The sequence below is a fragment of the Stegodyphus dumicola genome, chromosome X1 (assembly GCF_044657685.1).
Source record: "Stegodyphus dumicola isolate Sdum_Otavi_A_Nest chromosome X1, ASM4465768v1".
NCBI classification, from domain to species: domain Eukaryota; kingdom Metazoa; phylum Arthropoda; class Arachnida; order Araneae; family Eresidae; genus Stegodyphus; species Stegodyphus dumicola.
Window position 1 is genome coordinate 137116011 of NC_140780.1, and position 15056 is coordinate 137131066.

At 36.7% G+C, this 15056-nt stretch overlaps 1 protein-coding gene across 1 annotated transcript in view; it reads right to left on the reverse strand.

Moving 5' to 3' along the window:
* LOC118182523 (ras-related protein Rab-29-like) overlaps positions 1-15056 on the reverse strand; it is a 69038-nt gene that overhangs the window by 21632 nt on the left and 32350 nt on the right. The window lies entirely within an intron of this gene.

Sequence of the window (15056 nt, forward strand, 5' to 3'; positions counted from 1 at the left end):
TATATGATTCAGAAGTGGAAGGCAAGCAGTGATTATCGGAATGTACTTCGAGTTGGCAGACCCGCTCAGAAATTTTGATATAGGAACCGACGGGTTCTGTCCAAAAAAATTCGGAATAACCACACCCAACCGATGGTCCACATACTCCAGGAGTTTCAACAGGCAATCGAGAGTGTCGTTTCGATGAATACATCCGTAAGAAAGCACATCTGCTTGGGTTTCAGGGTCGTGCTGCTGCCCATAAGCCTTTGATCAAAAAGTCCAGCCGTGATGCTCGGTTAATGTGGTGCAAAGCATGACGACAGTGAGCTATTGATCAGTGGAAACGAGCTTTCTGGAGCAACGAATCAAAGTTCACCCTTTCCGTTCGGGTGGCAGGTGCTGGGTCTGGCATCTGCCAAGAGAACGCCTCGTGCCAGGATGCATTTTGTCCACAGTGAAGTTTGGTTGAGATGGAATTAAAATCTGGGGCTGTTCCTCCTCGTATAGACTTAACCTTTAGTCCAAATTCATGGTAAACTGAAAACAGACGCCAATTGCACAATTTTGGATGACAGTTTGCTTCCTACCTTGTGGCAGTGTTACCGGTTGGACCCATGTTTCTTTCAGGACGACACCGCCAGCTATCATGTTACGAGGTCCACTATGGTTTGGTATGATGACAATGGGGGTTAACCAAATGGACTGACCTGCCCAAAGCCCAGACCTGAACGCTATCAAGAACCTCTAGAACGAGTTGGATCGCCGAATTAAGGGGCACAATAACCGTCCAATATCAATGAATGAACTGACATACTTTCTTCAAGCCAAGTGGAAGAAATTCCAATAGCCATTATACAAGGACTTGTGGAAAGCATGTCCCGGATGCATATAAGCATTCTGTACCGCACCACGCGCATAGGAAAAAATACATTCTCAGGACTGGGTATAGCTTCCGATGAGATACAGGGGTTGGACAAAAATATGGAAACACCTTTAAAAAAACATGTTTCTTTGCTTAATATGGTGTAGGAAACCCGTTGGCATCCAAAACAGCTTGCAGTCTTCTCGGAATGAATAAATACAGTTCCTGTATGTTTGCCAAGGGAATATTATACCATTCTGCAAAACGGTGGCAAGTTCAGATAACGATGTTGGCGGTGGATAACGAGAACGCACTTCACGTTCCAATGTAGACCACAAAGGTTCGATAATATTCAGGTCTGGTGACTGTGGTGGCCAGGGCAGATGGGACAACTCATCCTCGTGCTCAGAAAACCAGTCCTGGAGAATGTGAGCTGTGTGAACAGGGTTTTGTCGTCTTGGAAGACACCATCACCATCGGGGAACAAAATTTGTACCTTGGGATGAACTTGATCGGCCAAAATGTTCACATAAGTCTTGGCAGTCATGTGCCCTGACACAGTTATCATGGGGCTAGCAGAGAACCACGATATGGCTGCGCAAACCATAACAGAACCCCCGCCATGTTTCACTCTTGGCAACAAGCAGTCTGTATTATAGGCTTGAGATGGCGTTCTCCAGACGTAAACTCGGCCAGAAGTGGGAAACAATGTGAAAGAAGACTCGTCAGACCATATTACTCGCTTCCACTGCTCTATAGTCCAGGCTTTACGACTTAAACAACACCTTTTCTTGTTACGGGCATTAGCATCACTGATGAGTGGCTTCTCAATTGCAGCACGGCCAGCAATTCCCTGTTTATGAAGCTCCCTTCTAATTGTTTTGGTACTCACAGGGTTCGGTAACACAACATTCATTTCAGCAGTAACTTTTGCAGCTGTGGTCTTCTTATTTTTCGTCACAATTGTCTTTAATGATCGTCTGTCACGATCACTCAGGACACACTTTCGTCCGCGCTGTGATTTAGCAGATGATGTTTTTCCGCTTTTCAAATATGCGGAATAAATCTTCGATACAGTACCTCTTGAAACACTAAACACCTCGGCTACCTTGCTTACGGAAGCACCTACCACACGTGCTCCAACAATTTGCCCACGTTCGAAGTCTGCTAACTCTGACATAATGCAATGACAACCTCACATAACAGTACTCCGACAACAACTGAACTGTTTAGCACATTTACAAAGTTGTATAGGTGGCGTCAGTAGTCAAAAATGCCAGCGCCACCTACATATTTCATTAAAATCAATCTTTCTTTTCAAACATGCATTTCACAAGGTGTTTCCATATTTTTGTCCATCCACTGTAGATCATTTCTCTACGCTTAGGAAGCCTTTGCTTAAACTCGAGAGTACATCTCTATACCATTTGCTTACATTTTGATAGCAGTATCGAAAAGATTATTACTGTTAATGACGCGCGCTGTATTTTTGGTACCATGAGATTTCACATCTTACGGCACAAAGTATGGTGAATTAAATTAAAAAATTGTAGTGAATTTTTCTCTTAGAAAGAAAAAGTATTATTTCTTCTAGTGTGCTTAATCCGCGAATGTGTATTAGTATTCGGTGCAGAAATTTTTAATAAATATATTCTTAATTTAAAACTGTTCATAAGAAAGGTGTGGTGATTATTAATTCATTATTTCATGTTCATTATATATCCATTCTCTGCAGATGTAATCTCCGAAAATATAAGTCAGTTTTCGCCGATTGCAAAAATGTTGTGAGTTAACATAATACATAGTTCACTATATTTGTAATTAGTCAGGATAAGTAAAATTTACTTTTGAAGTTAGACTACTATAGATTTGTATTATAGAAATAAAGATACGTACGTTTAAATTGAATAATATTACTTTATGAATATTGCACATTTTTAATGTGTAATATCTTTCGTACCTTTCTGTAAAAATTGTGTTAATCAAAAAAGGAAGTTCCTTTCCTTATACACGTGTATTAAATTCTGCGACTATACTGAATGCATTTTTTTCTTTCATTTAAGGCAACAGAATACTAGAAATGGGAAAGACATGGATACTAACATGGAAATAAGATATGCATTTGCAAAGGAAATATTTTCTGCAATGTGAAAGGAAACAAACGCAACAAAATTACAATAATAATATACTTACCAGCACACACTGCTCGTAAGTACATTACTGCTTTACAGTTGGATAATTCAGTTTGTTTTAGTTTTTGTGCTAAATTCTAGAACTTACTATTTATATAATTTAAGCGCTTAAATTTCCGTCTGGTATTAAGAGCATCTTTAAAAAGATTTTATAATTTTATTATTCTTTAAAACAGGAAGCCATCTGCAGAACGCTACAAATAAATCTTTTCGTCTGGCATTATTGTTAAAAGAAAACAAACGATATTTTTTACATTTCCGTGTAACTCATGTGCGTCATTCAACGAAAATAAAACCGTAAGAATCCCTCCTAAACGTCGATACGCCAAGAGAAAATGATGTCATAGGAAAGTATGTCCAGTCACAAGCACGGATTTTTCCCTATGCGAGTGGCGCGGTACAGAATGCTTATATGCGTTCCGGATGGTTGAGGCTATAATTGCCGCTCGTAAAGGCTCTACCAACTAATTAATTTGAATAAATTTTGTTTTAATTTTCTATCACAGGTGTCCAAATGCTTATTGGCAGATAGTGTACATACACACATATATATATATCTATATAGATTAAAAAATTAATAAATTTTGAACTTATTCCACAAAGACATGATAGAAATGAAATTTAAAAATCAGTAGAAACTCGAAATCTCTTTGTTTGTAAAAACATTCTGTAGTAGTGTATATATATATATTATTTTGCATTATATGTATATATATATATATCTATCAGTTTTTTCCAGTTATTCCAGACAAATTTCTTATTATTTATGTAACACTGTGTTACAATATTTCGTGGAGCTACAGCTCCTGGTAACTTTTTAGCAAAATGTTCCTACCTACTACTATTCTTTCAAATCTTTTTGCAGCATTATGCGCAAAAGTTTTTGAGACCAGATAGGTCTTACGTCTAATTACCAGTTAGCTTTACATTTTCTTTTTCAGTTATATATATATATAATGCAATGCAAAATGAAATTAAGAATAAATACGTTTAAAGTCTATCCCTTAATCATTTCGGTACAAACCACATGCAAAGAGCAACAAACAGAAGCACAGTGGAAAACCTGGAGAAATCCGGGGCAAATGTGCCAAAAACCAAAAATGAAAATTTATATTTGCATTTTCACTGCACCTTTATCAGGGGTTGGTGCAACAAAAGAAGTAGATAAATAAAATAACCTGTTTTGTTTCTGTTTTGTTCACAAGGACACAAATTAAAATTAAAATTTTTTAACTGTACTTTTGTTTTTTGTTGTTGTTTTTGCATGTGGTTGAACTGTATTTTTGGTTTTTGCATGTGATTTAACTGTACTTCTGTGTTTTGGTTTTTGCATGCGTTTTATTCATACTGTACTGCTGTATCTTGGATTTTGCATGTGGTTTATTTATGTATTCTTTATTTTATTTTGAATTATTACCACCACTTGTTACTGCTAACGCCGCACCATTGGATTAGGTTATTAACTATTTTTTACTTTGTATTTATTCCTTAAAATATCCATATACAGGGGGATTCGCTACCCCGCGTACAATCTTCTGAGAGGGGTAGTTTACTCAAAGAACAAATTGGGATCAGATCTTATTTGACGTACACTGTGCACTATTGGCGGCGTATTAAGGGATTATGGATTAAAGACACGTTGTTCTGCTGTCCTGCTTCCACCGCAGGCTGCGGAAGTTTATTATTTGTATAATTACTTGGTATGACATGACGGATGATAACGTATATGTTTGAAATATTCAGAGTCTTAGTCATTCCGCTTAAATTCACAGGTGCATATTAAGTGCTATCCTTCGAAACTGGAGCAATTAGCTGCTGTTCGCAACTTTACATGCGAAATTGCGAGAAAGGCTTTTCAGAAGAAAACCTGCTTTGTACACATGAACGCATGGAACATGGTCAAATTTACAGGTGTAGTATGAAGAAGTTCCTGTCATATGATTTTGATCCTACAAAGTCAGAATATTGAAACATTTTTGGAAACTTTCATGACATGTTTATTATAATTGAAGATTTACAATTCTCTTTTTCTCAAGAATTTCTTGTTCGGAAGCTTGAAACTTTTATGGGATGAAATATCAAATAAAAATTATTTGAGAAATAAATGTGAAATAAGATTAAATTGATTGATTATGGAAAAGCACTCAAGAATCGTCTGTGTAAGACAGCGCCGGATCTTTGATTTTTCTGATGTGGGGCAAAAGCTAAAACTGCCGCCCTCACCCATCATCCTTTAAGTTTCTCTAAAACGTTTTAATTTCTTTAATAAATACAGAAATAGGTAGGGTTTTAGGTAAAAACCTAAGCTCCATTTTATACTAAATTCTTAACGTGCCCCCCCCTTTTTTTTGCTATAAAGGAAAAAAACGTAACGAAGTTACATAATTAGAAATTCGTCCCCTCCCTAGGAGAATCGCCTTTCTAGTGAGATTACTTTCCGATTTAAGCCTAATCCTAACTCTAATCCTGAATGCTTCTAACCCTCCAGTCCTCGCCACCATTCATTTTCCGTTCTAGGGACAACAGGCAACCCCTAAGCTTCTCTCTATTCCGTATCTGGTTAAATTAGGTTAAATCTCTATCCATTACTGGTTAAATTAGGTTGGGTTAGATTATATGAATATGGCAAAGACAGGAGGGCTACCTGCTTAGAGGAGAGATGCTTTCGTGGAGGAACATTTTAAAGGAAACTGGCTCGTATTCACATTACACATGAGGAAATCCACGAAGAGAAACCATGCAGCCAGCCCGTTCTTTTGGGTTTGAACCCAGGCAAGGTCGAACTACCAGTATTCAGCGGTTTTAATCACTCGGCCATTGCTCAGGACATTTGTTTGATTATTTACTATGTGTTTCGCCATTAGGCAGTGCATGGAAAGGGAGGAATGCCTTGTGGAAAAAAAATTTAAGGAGACTGACTCGTATCTACTTAGAGGAGAGGTGCTTTCGTAGAGGAACTTTTTAAAGGAAACTGGTTCGTATTCACGTTACACGTGAGAAAATCCACCAAAACAAATCAGATAGCCAGCCCGTTCGCCTGGGGTTAAACCCAGGCAAAATCGAACTACCAGTATACAGCGATCTTAATTACTCGGCCACTGCAGAGGACATTTGTCTGATTATTTACTATGTGTTTCGCCATTAGGCTGTGCATGGAAAAGGAGGAAAATCCCGTGGAAAAAACTTTGTAAGGAAAACTGGCTTGTATGTATGTTACACACGGGGAAAATCACGGAAATACTAATACAGCCATCCCATTCACCTATACTTGACCCTCGGACCGAACTACTAGTGCTCAGCGGCTTTTATTGCTCAGCCACTAATGAAACCATTGCATACAAAATATGGGCCCTATTGCCGAAAGGAAGTATTCTGAAACGATTATACTGTATATGGGCTATTACTGAGAGTATTCGTGCTTTCTGTCTTGTGTTTCATACTTCCTATGTCATAAGTAATTGTAAGTTCTTACTTGCCTTAACGCTATTAAAATATCACGGTATTAGGAACGAAAATTAAAATTTTACACTGTAAGCCTTTTGTTCTGCAAACAAGTGCATGGAATCGTCATAATTTGATTTGCGGTTTGATTTTCGGTTGCCAGAATCGCGAGATTTGATAAACGCTTTTGCTCACCGATGATCGTAGATATTTTTTAAGATGTTTTAATTTGCTGAAATTTCGATCTGAACAGGTTGAAGTGTTCGTGATTCGTCCTCAAACAGTTCATCAGATTGCTTTTTGTGCTTTTGAATTCTTTATTTGTCAGAATAGACTCAAGTGCGCATTTTTCGGCTACTGTTTTAGACTCGTATCCGATATTCCTCAGGATTTTTCTCTCATTTTTTATAATTCCTCAGTTTTGGTCCGTTCTTTCGTTAACTACACAAAAGCGGAAGAGGAATTCTTTTTGAATTTCTATATTTACTCAAGTGAATTCTGGAAAAATATTTGCTCAAATATTCAGGTTGAGTAAATTCAAATTTTTCACAGCATGTAACAGATGTCCTACCTCATGCTTTGATTCCGCATCAAGAGAAATATCTTTAATTTCTTTTAAATATTTGAATATTTCCGGTAAATTCATTAGAAGGACTTCACAGCCACATATTTTTCTGACCATCTCGTCTGCCTGCTTCCTTTTAAGTTGTATTTTGTACATTTTTTAATAATATACTGTCGAGTAGTGCATCCGACAAAAAAGCGAATTATTTTCTGAGTGATTCCAAACAGATTAACCGTTTCCGGGAACGAAGAAGCAGAATGCATACTGACAAAATCGAGGAAAGAGCCAAACATGGCACAAATTCATGCAGCTTATTTATTTTTGTAATTCTAGCTTGTACTGTTTTAGAAATGCCAGCCATATTAGACCCGTTGTCGTAAGACTGACACCGACATTGTCCAATATCTAAACCATAAAGTGTCAATTAAGACACTAATTTTCTACAATGCGTTCAGAACTACATTCTCCTATCTTTCCGCCAGCTTCTATGAAATCAATTAAATTTTCCTTTATCTAACACAATCACCACACGGTTTTACGTATTGAGTCACCTGGTTCATTTTTTTCTGTATGAGACACATATGGGTTAAATATGATTCCTTTCCCTTTGTTAGGTGCTTTGACTTGTTAGATGCTTGTACTTAAAAGTTGAATTATGTTTGGCAAGCGGAGAGATTAAATTCAGAAAATTTCCTTCGCTACGTCGAGGACACTTTGTGAACAGGCTACTTGGGATTTCATCAGACCCAAGAAAAGAACGACAGAATGTTGAAAGATATAGTACCGCATCCATGACTATATAGAATTTTTCTCCAGTTTTCTTTCTCTGTATGAATGAGTCACTCAGTGTCGTGATTGATGCCTTGGCACGATTTCATTTGTTGTACTCGAATTTTCCACTTAATCATGCACCTCTGTGGATTCCAGACGCTTCGCGCTCAGTTAATCTTGCTAAAACTTTTCCCAATTAATGAATCCTGTTGTATGGTGTAACGGCAGCACCATGTTTCTGATAAATCTTGCAGGGTGTACAAAAAATTGCATTCTTGTTTTTAGAATATGTAAACCAAGATCTAAGCTTTTTATTATTTACTAATGTTCTGTATAACATGTGAAATGTCTGCTATGACGTTCAATGGGATTGAGGTTTACGTTCTCCCGGATGTTTACCGGCTAATAATACTGATTGACTGCTTAAGAAAGATTGTTGGTGATCGTTCATTTTTTTTTATGATCAGCCAATTGCATGCGTCCAACAAATAAAAAATTTTTAGTTTTTCGTCTTTCTGCTGCCCGCTCCCATCTAAATGAAGAGATCTTTATATCATGGTTTCATGTCCTCCAGCTATTCGTTTGATGTCGATGAAGAAGTTTATTCTTTCAAATGCTGACTTGTAGATTGTTTGGGGATGATATGTGCAGTCATGTTTGGTCGTGCAAATTGCAAGAAATATTAATTCCCTCTAGAATCTCAGCACAATTGGAATTGCGGCGGGATCTGACGGTTTACTTCTTCCGTGAAGTTATTTTTTCATCTTAGCTGAAATTTTTTTTCTCTGTTTAGCCTTATCTTTGGCTCGTTTTCTGTATTCCGCTTTTCTCCCTCTCGAAGCGCAGATGGTTCCTTTCAAAATCTAAATGAAATATAAATCTAAATCTAATGAAATATAAATGAAATTCACTATGAATTGCCTTAATAAGAATAACTAAGAATTGACATAATTACACTGAACAGTCCTAAATAAATGGTCGTGTGTCGCTAAATATAACGCGGGCTATTAAAAAAAAAAAAAGTGCAGAAGATACCTGAAAAAAAATACAAATAATAAATCTAGCTTTAAAATCCAACCTGCGCTCTACCGTTCCGAGTCAAACCAAAGGTGAGCCTAAGTTGCCAACTGGCTGCGAAAAAATCTCAATGCCTTGCTTCAGCTTGAAGACATAATGTCTGTATCTTGTATATACTCGATGAATATTAATTTGAATTATTTCATTTGTCCAGGATGGCCCCAAGTTAAATTTTTGGGTTAGCTCTTAAAATATAGTTACAATGCTTCTCCATTTCCCAGCAGACGTTGCTATGGGAACCAGGTGACTTCTTCTATCTATCGTTCTATATACTATTATTTGAATACAGCAAATGATACAGGGACTCCAGATGTTACTGATAGGGTAAGTCTGATTCTATCAGTGACGCCTGGAGTTTGGCCTATTGGCCTCTTTCTGATCTTGTATTTATAGTTGTAATCGGCTGTACTTTTTCATGTTTCTTTAAAAGGGTTCTTAGTATTTAATTACAAATCTTCTTAAAAGAGGTTTTTAAACTTGGCCTTAAAACTATTAACATTATACTAAAATTAGAGAGCTGTTTTAGCGAACAACATACCAAAACGATCCAGCGTTATATTTGAATTTGTCGCCCGGGGCAAGAACCCCGGCTTGCCCCCCGCTAGATCCGGGACTGGCGTAAGATGAAAAGTGCTTTCATGGAACGTATGAATTAAGATAAATTTGAAAGAACTTTTATGATAACAGTAAATATGGGATGAAACATGAAACAAAAATTAATTACGCAATAAATGGGAAATAAGGATAAGTTAATTGATTATTCCACCTCACAGGAGCCTACAGCATAAATTCAAAAACATAAACACGAGAGAATGACGTCTGTTTCCGCATATACTTATGGTTTAAGTCCGAGTAAATAAATTCACACATATCTTATCTGAATAACGTCATTAATTATTAATTCAAACATTACTAAATGCTATGTCTGGGTCTATCAAACACATATAAAAATTTACTTTATTTTATTTTATTTATCTATTTGCACATGGAAAGAAATTTATGTTAAATTTATCGCCGTCAACATTCTCAACACATCGCTGCGCAATTGTCTTTGCGTGGCTGAAGTCTGTATTCAACACCAAGCAACGAAGGTAATCATACTTCAATATGAAAAAATGTTTATTGCGCATGCTTGAGGAATAACCATTTGCTAAAGCTAGACACGGCTGGAAAACCATTATTCGACAACCACGTGCAGATATACAGGTAAAAGTATGCGGGATACTAGCGATGTACCGTCGGTCAACTAGTAATGCCTTCCCACATTAATTAACCCTTAAAAAATTGCAAGCTTTATAAGAGTTTACAAAGAAAGCCCGAAGAGCTGAGCGACTGAAGCTTTCTAAAAGACTCTAGAGTTTAACTATAATGGTACATCGTGCAATCCCACCGCACACTCCACATCCAGTATTTAATAAAATAATGATTTAAGACATAAAGAGATTACAATATAATTTCAACACAATTTGAAACTTACAAATTAAATTGAGAGCATGTGTTCTGACGTGACAAAAATAAGAGATAAACATAATGAAATACATATATTAAGTACTAGTGTTGTAATGAACTGTACAAATAATACTAAAGAGGTGTTCACGGGGTCAAATCGTTTGAAAACAACATCAAAAGACACTCTCAGTGAGAATCTGAGATCTCAAGGATTTGAGAATGCAAAAATTGGGAATACAGAAAACAATTTTGACAAAAAAAAAAAAAAAAAAAAAAAAAAAAAAAAAAAAAAAAAACAATTTTTTTTTTAAAGATGCTTAAAATGGTATGCTGGAGTAGGTTATTACAGTTTATTAAGTTCACAAGTAGAATATTTCTGAACATATTAACAGGATTTATTAAATTTATGCACTAAGTTCATTAAATTTATGCAGCATGAGGAACTTATACTTAGTAAAGATCTAGGCCGTAGGAAGAGAATCATTGTAGTAGGATGGGAGGTTTCACAGTGTATAGTTAATAGGTACGCATCTAGCGTATGGAAGCTGCTGATTATAATGGGCGAGCCACTGCGCCCCTGTACCTGTAGTTAGTATTACACTAAGAGGCGTATTCTGCACCATCAGACGTTTGGTTGCATCAAAGATTGTGTGAATTGAGTTGCTTTAAGAAGCATGCTATGAATCAGAGACGAACAGAACAGACTCTTGAAATCGAATAGATGGTGCTTCGCCAAGCAGAAAACATTCCACTTGACAGTACAAAACCAATAGCTACTCGCATCGGCCTTCTCCAAATTACGAGTTTGGAAGATCCTGAATTCGAACTAATTACATCTTCTCTTCATCTTTAATGTATAATGGTCTTACGTAATCCGCTCCGGTCGTTTGGAAAGGATATGCTTCTCGAGATAGGCCATTATTTTTGCTACATCTCCATACTCTATTTCTTCATGACAATCCTTAAGGATAAGGCAGATAATTGACAAGAGCTTGGCAACAAACTGGATGTGTTTATTGGTGGGAAATGTTAGCATGCTAAAGACACTCTCCTATTAAAATTATTCTTCTCCCATCTAGAATAGGATTAAAAAATGACCTAATGATAAAGTTTGTTGACAGTGGTTTTCCTTTGGTTAAAGCCAAATATTCTTCAGGAAAGTATTCTATCTGTGTCCTTTACTGTTCAGCCAGCTGAAGTTCTTCTGCAGCTAATCAGCCATTCTTAAATTATGCAGATTCTTCATACTGTAAATAATTCTTTGAATCCAAGCTGTGAGAAGACATTTATTTCATTTGCACATGAATTAAAAAAAGTGTGGCATTAACTTATAATCCTATTTATAAATCCTAACTATTTTTTTTAATGGAGGGGCGCTTTATTTAATAATGCCATTACAAGGGTCGGAAGCGGTGGCCATTTCATTATGGAAGCTCCTATTAGATGGCCACCGTTGTCTCCCATGAAGGAATGGACACTTATAACCATGCCTTCTCCGGGATTTGAAACCGAGCCAATCGCTATGGCAGTCAGGGTTACTAACCACTATACCGGCTGGCCGGCACTTATCAAAAGATAAGTATACTGAGTTATGAATTTTTGGAAGAAGAATAATGGCTTTGTTTAGGAGTATATTTATCTGCGAACAGTTTTTTTCCTCCCGTAGTTAAAAAGTAATAAGTCTGATAAAAAACCAGACTGACTGATGAGTATCTACAGTTCGTGATTGAAGATAGTTTCTAGCAATTTTTCTTCAAGGTTACAACTTTATCAATATCGAAACGTCATCAGGAGTCAAGCTGCAGTCCAAAATAAAGAATTTCAATAAATAAAAGATAGAGAATATGTTGTCATTATTTATTCTCTAGTTTTGTCCCACCTGGAATATTTCCATAATTTTTTAAAAATTTAAGTAAGTTATTTAGAGCTTTATTTTATACAGTTTAAATGAGTTATTTAGTAGTTTATTTAGCACATTAAAATTATTTGAAATAAATGTCAGCCTGGAATTTAATATTATCCGTCAAACCATTTGAATTATAAAGTGTACCCATTAGAAATTTTTTTGCGAATACCAACCTTTGGACTTCAGGCAGAAAATGAATATAAAATGGAATTTTTTTCTTTTGCGGTATTATTGTTAATATTTACGTATGTTTTAATACGCATTTATTTAGTAAATAAAATTTAAAAATTTAGTTTTGTTTAAAATTTCGTTTTGCTTAAAAAAAACTTTTAATTTTTGAAAATGGAAACTTTTAACTCAAAAAATCGGCTCGTCATTTGCTTTTAGATCGGGCATCCCACTCGTATGCAATTTTGAGATCAAAGGTCTACAGCAGCCAACCCGCGGCCCTCAGGCAGAATGCCGCCCACCCTGTAAAATTTTGCGCCCTCGAGGGATCAGCCTACGTCTGCGAATCTCTCTTTTTTTTTTTTTTTTTAAATGAAATTGACAAAACATGAATACCAGGCATTCTTAACTAGCGAAAATCAGTTACGATGTACAAATACAAGTACGAAGATCGACCTGGAAAACAAAATTAGTACTAAAAGAGAGAAGCAAATATCGCATTGATTATAGTAAATATTATTCGATTCCCTTTATTTATTATTATTTTTATAATTATTTACATATAGCAGAAATTTTTAACTGTTCTATTGTTAATTTACGAATAACAGCAGAAACTATAGTAATAATGTAATGAAAATTGTTCCTTTCTCCCGAGCACATCGTGCCTCAATAGGTAAGATTTCGGACTGGGAAACCGAACGTTCCGAGTTTGAAACTCGTAAAGAGCAAGTCACCTAAAATTAACTTTTGTTAAAATTTCCTTTCTGTTACTTTATTTCATTGATTGACGAATGAGTTGCATTTTCTAGAACATTCCAAATTTAGTATGTTCCAGCTCGTTCATGAAGTATATATAAGTGTTTACTTATTAGCTTCGAAAAATAAAGTTTTGGTTGAGAGTTGAGTACTTTCATTTTTCTTAATGTTATGTTATGTAGAAGTGAGGGGGGTACCTAATATATACCCTAAGTAAGGTATTAGCCCCACACACTAACTAGAAAACTAACAACATTCTGGCATCATTTCCTCGAGTTGTGATGGAAAATGTGACTTCAGTGAGCACTGTAAGTATTGCCACCGGCGGCGGCATCAACGATACTCCTAGCCTTTCAGCGTTAAATTAGCTCAAGTAAAAGGGATTGAGTTACATGATATACATTGCGAAATACATAGTTGTGCAGGTGCATATTTTGAAGGTGTTATCTATTGTAGTGGGTACAGGCAACATGTTTCAAGACATTATATAGTGCATTAGAAACAGGCGGGATGTTCCCACGTTACAGATCATTTTTGTTAACATGATCTGTTTACTATCAGAATTAATTAAGAACTATAAAATTGTTTACAAAGCTTACATTTAAGTACTGTTGTAAAGTTGTGCTGAAACTTTAACAGCTCAATTTTGACGATTCATTATGTGCCATTTTTCTTAATACGATCACTTCATCTACGTGACAATAACGTATTTTGTTTTTAAATGTTTTATCTAAAAAATATATGTGTATATTTATACAATTCGGCCTGCCAGAAATAAAATCCATTTCCAAAGCGGCTCGCAAAGTCTTTTGGGCTGGACAGACCTGGTCTATATAAAATTCTCAAGAGTACACATCAGATAATTTTTCTCTCTCGCCTTTCAAGGGATAAAGTTAGCAAAATTAGGGGAAATACTCAAATAAGTATGGTATATATATAATACACGCTACTGGCCATAAAAATTGGAATACCACGAAGGAAAGAAAATACAAAAAAATATTTATTGCTCGCAAACAGTATGGCATGAAAACAAAATTGTTAAATTTGTAAGCATTTTCGAAGTTCACAGGAGTGCGAAATTAGTAGAAACAGCTGTCAGGGGCGGAAGCTGTTGGCAGCTGTTTCTACTAATTTCGCATCGCAGCTGAAACGGCCCTTACACCATTAGGCATGGAGTCAAACTGGGCTTGGATGACAGATATGGTAAACTCATTCCATACTGCTTCACGTCTATGCCACACTTCATCAACCGTATTAGCTGGAGTGGGGTGGCGGGCCAGTCTCTCAGAAACCCATGACCAGATGTTTTCAATGGGTGACAGATCTGGAGACCGTGCAGGCCAGGGCAACAATCGACCTGTGCATTGAGGACGTCAGAACACGACGTGCAACATGTGGTCTTGCATTATCTTGCTGGAACATGGCAGTTGGGGAAACTCGAAGATAGGGCACAAGCATGGACTCAAGATGTCAGAAATGTACCCATATGTGTTCAACTTACCGTCGATCCGAACTACAGGTGTGAGTGTCGTGTACCCAGTGGCTTCCCAAAACCATCACACCAGATGCAAGGCCCCTATGCCGATATCGAATGCAAGCAGGCGGTCTCCTCGGACACACTAGACACATATAAGGCTATCAGAATACTGCACGTAGAACCGGGACTCGTCTGAAAAGGCGACATTGTGCCACTCCTACACCCAGGTTTGTTGTTTGGCGCACCAGAGTCGTGGTCTCTCTCTATGCTGCATTGTCAAGGGAAGCTGACGCAATGATCAGAGTGCTGATAGCCTACGCTGCTGCAAACGTGGATGCACGTTACAAGCTGATACTGGGCGTACTGCGAACATGCCCATTTAATGACTAATGCTCCGTATTGTGTTCGTA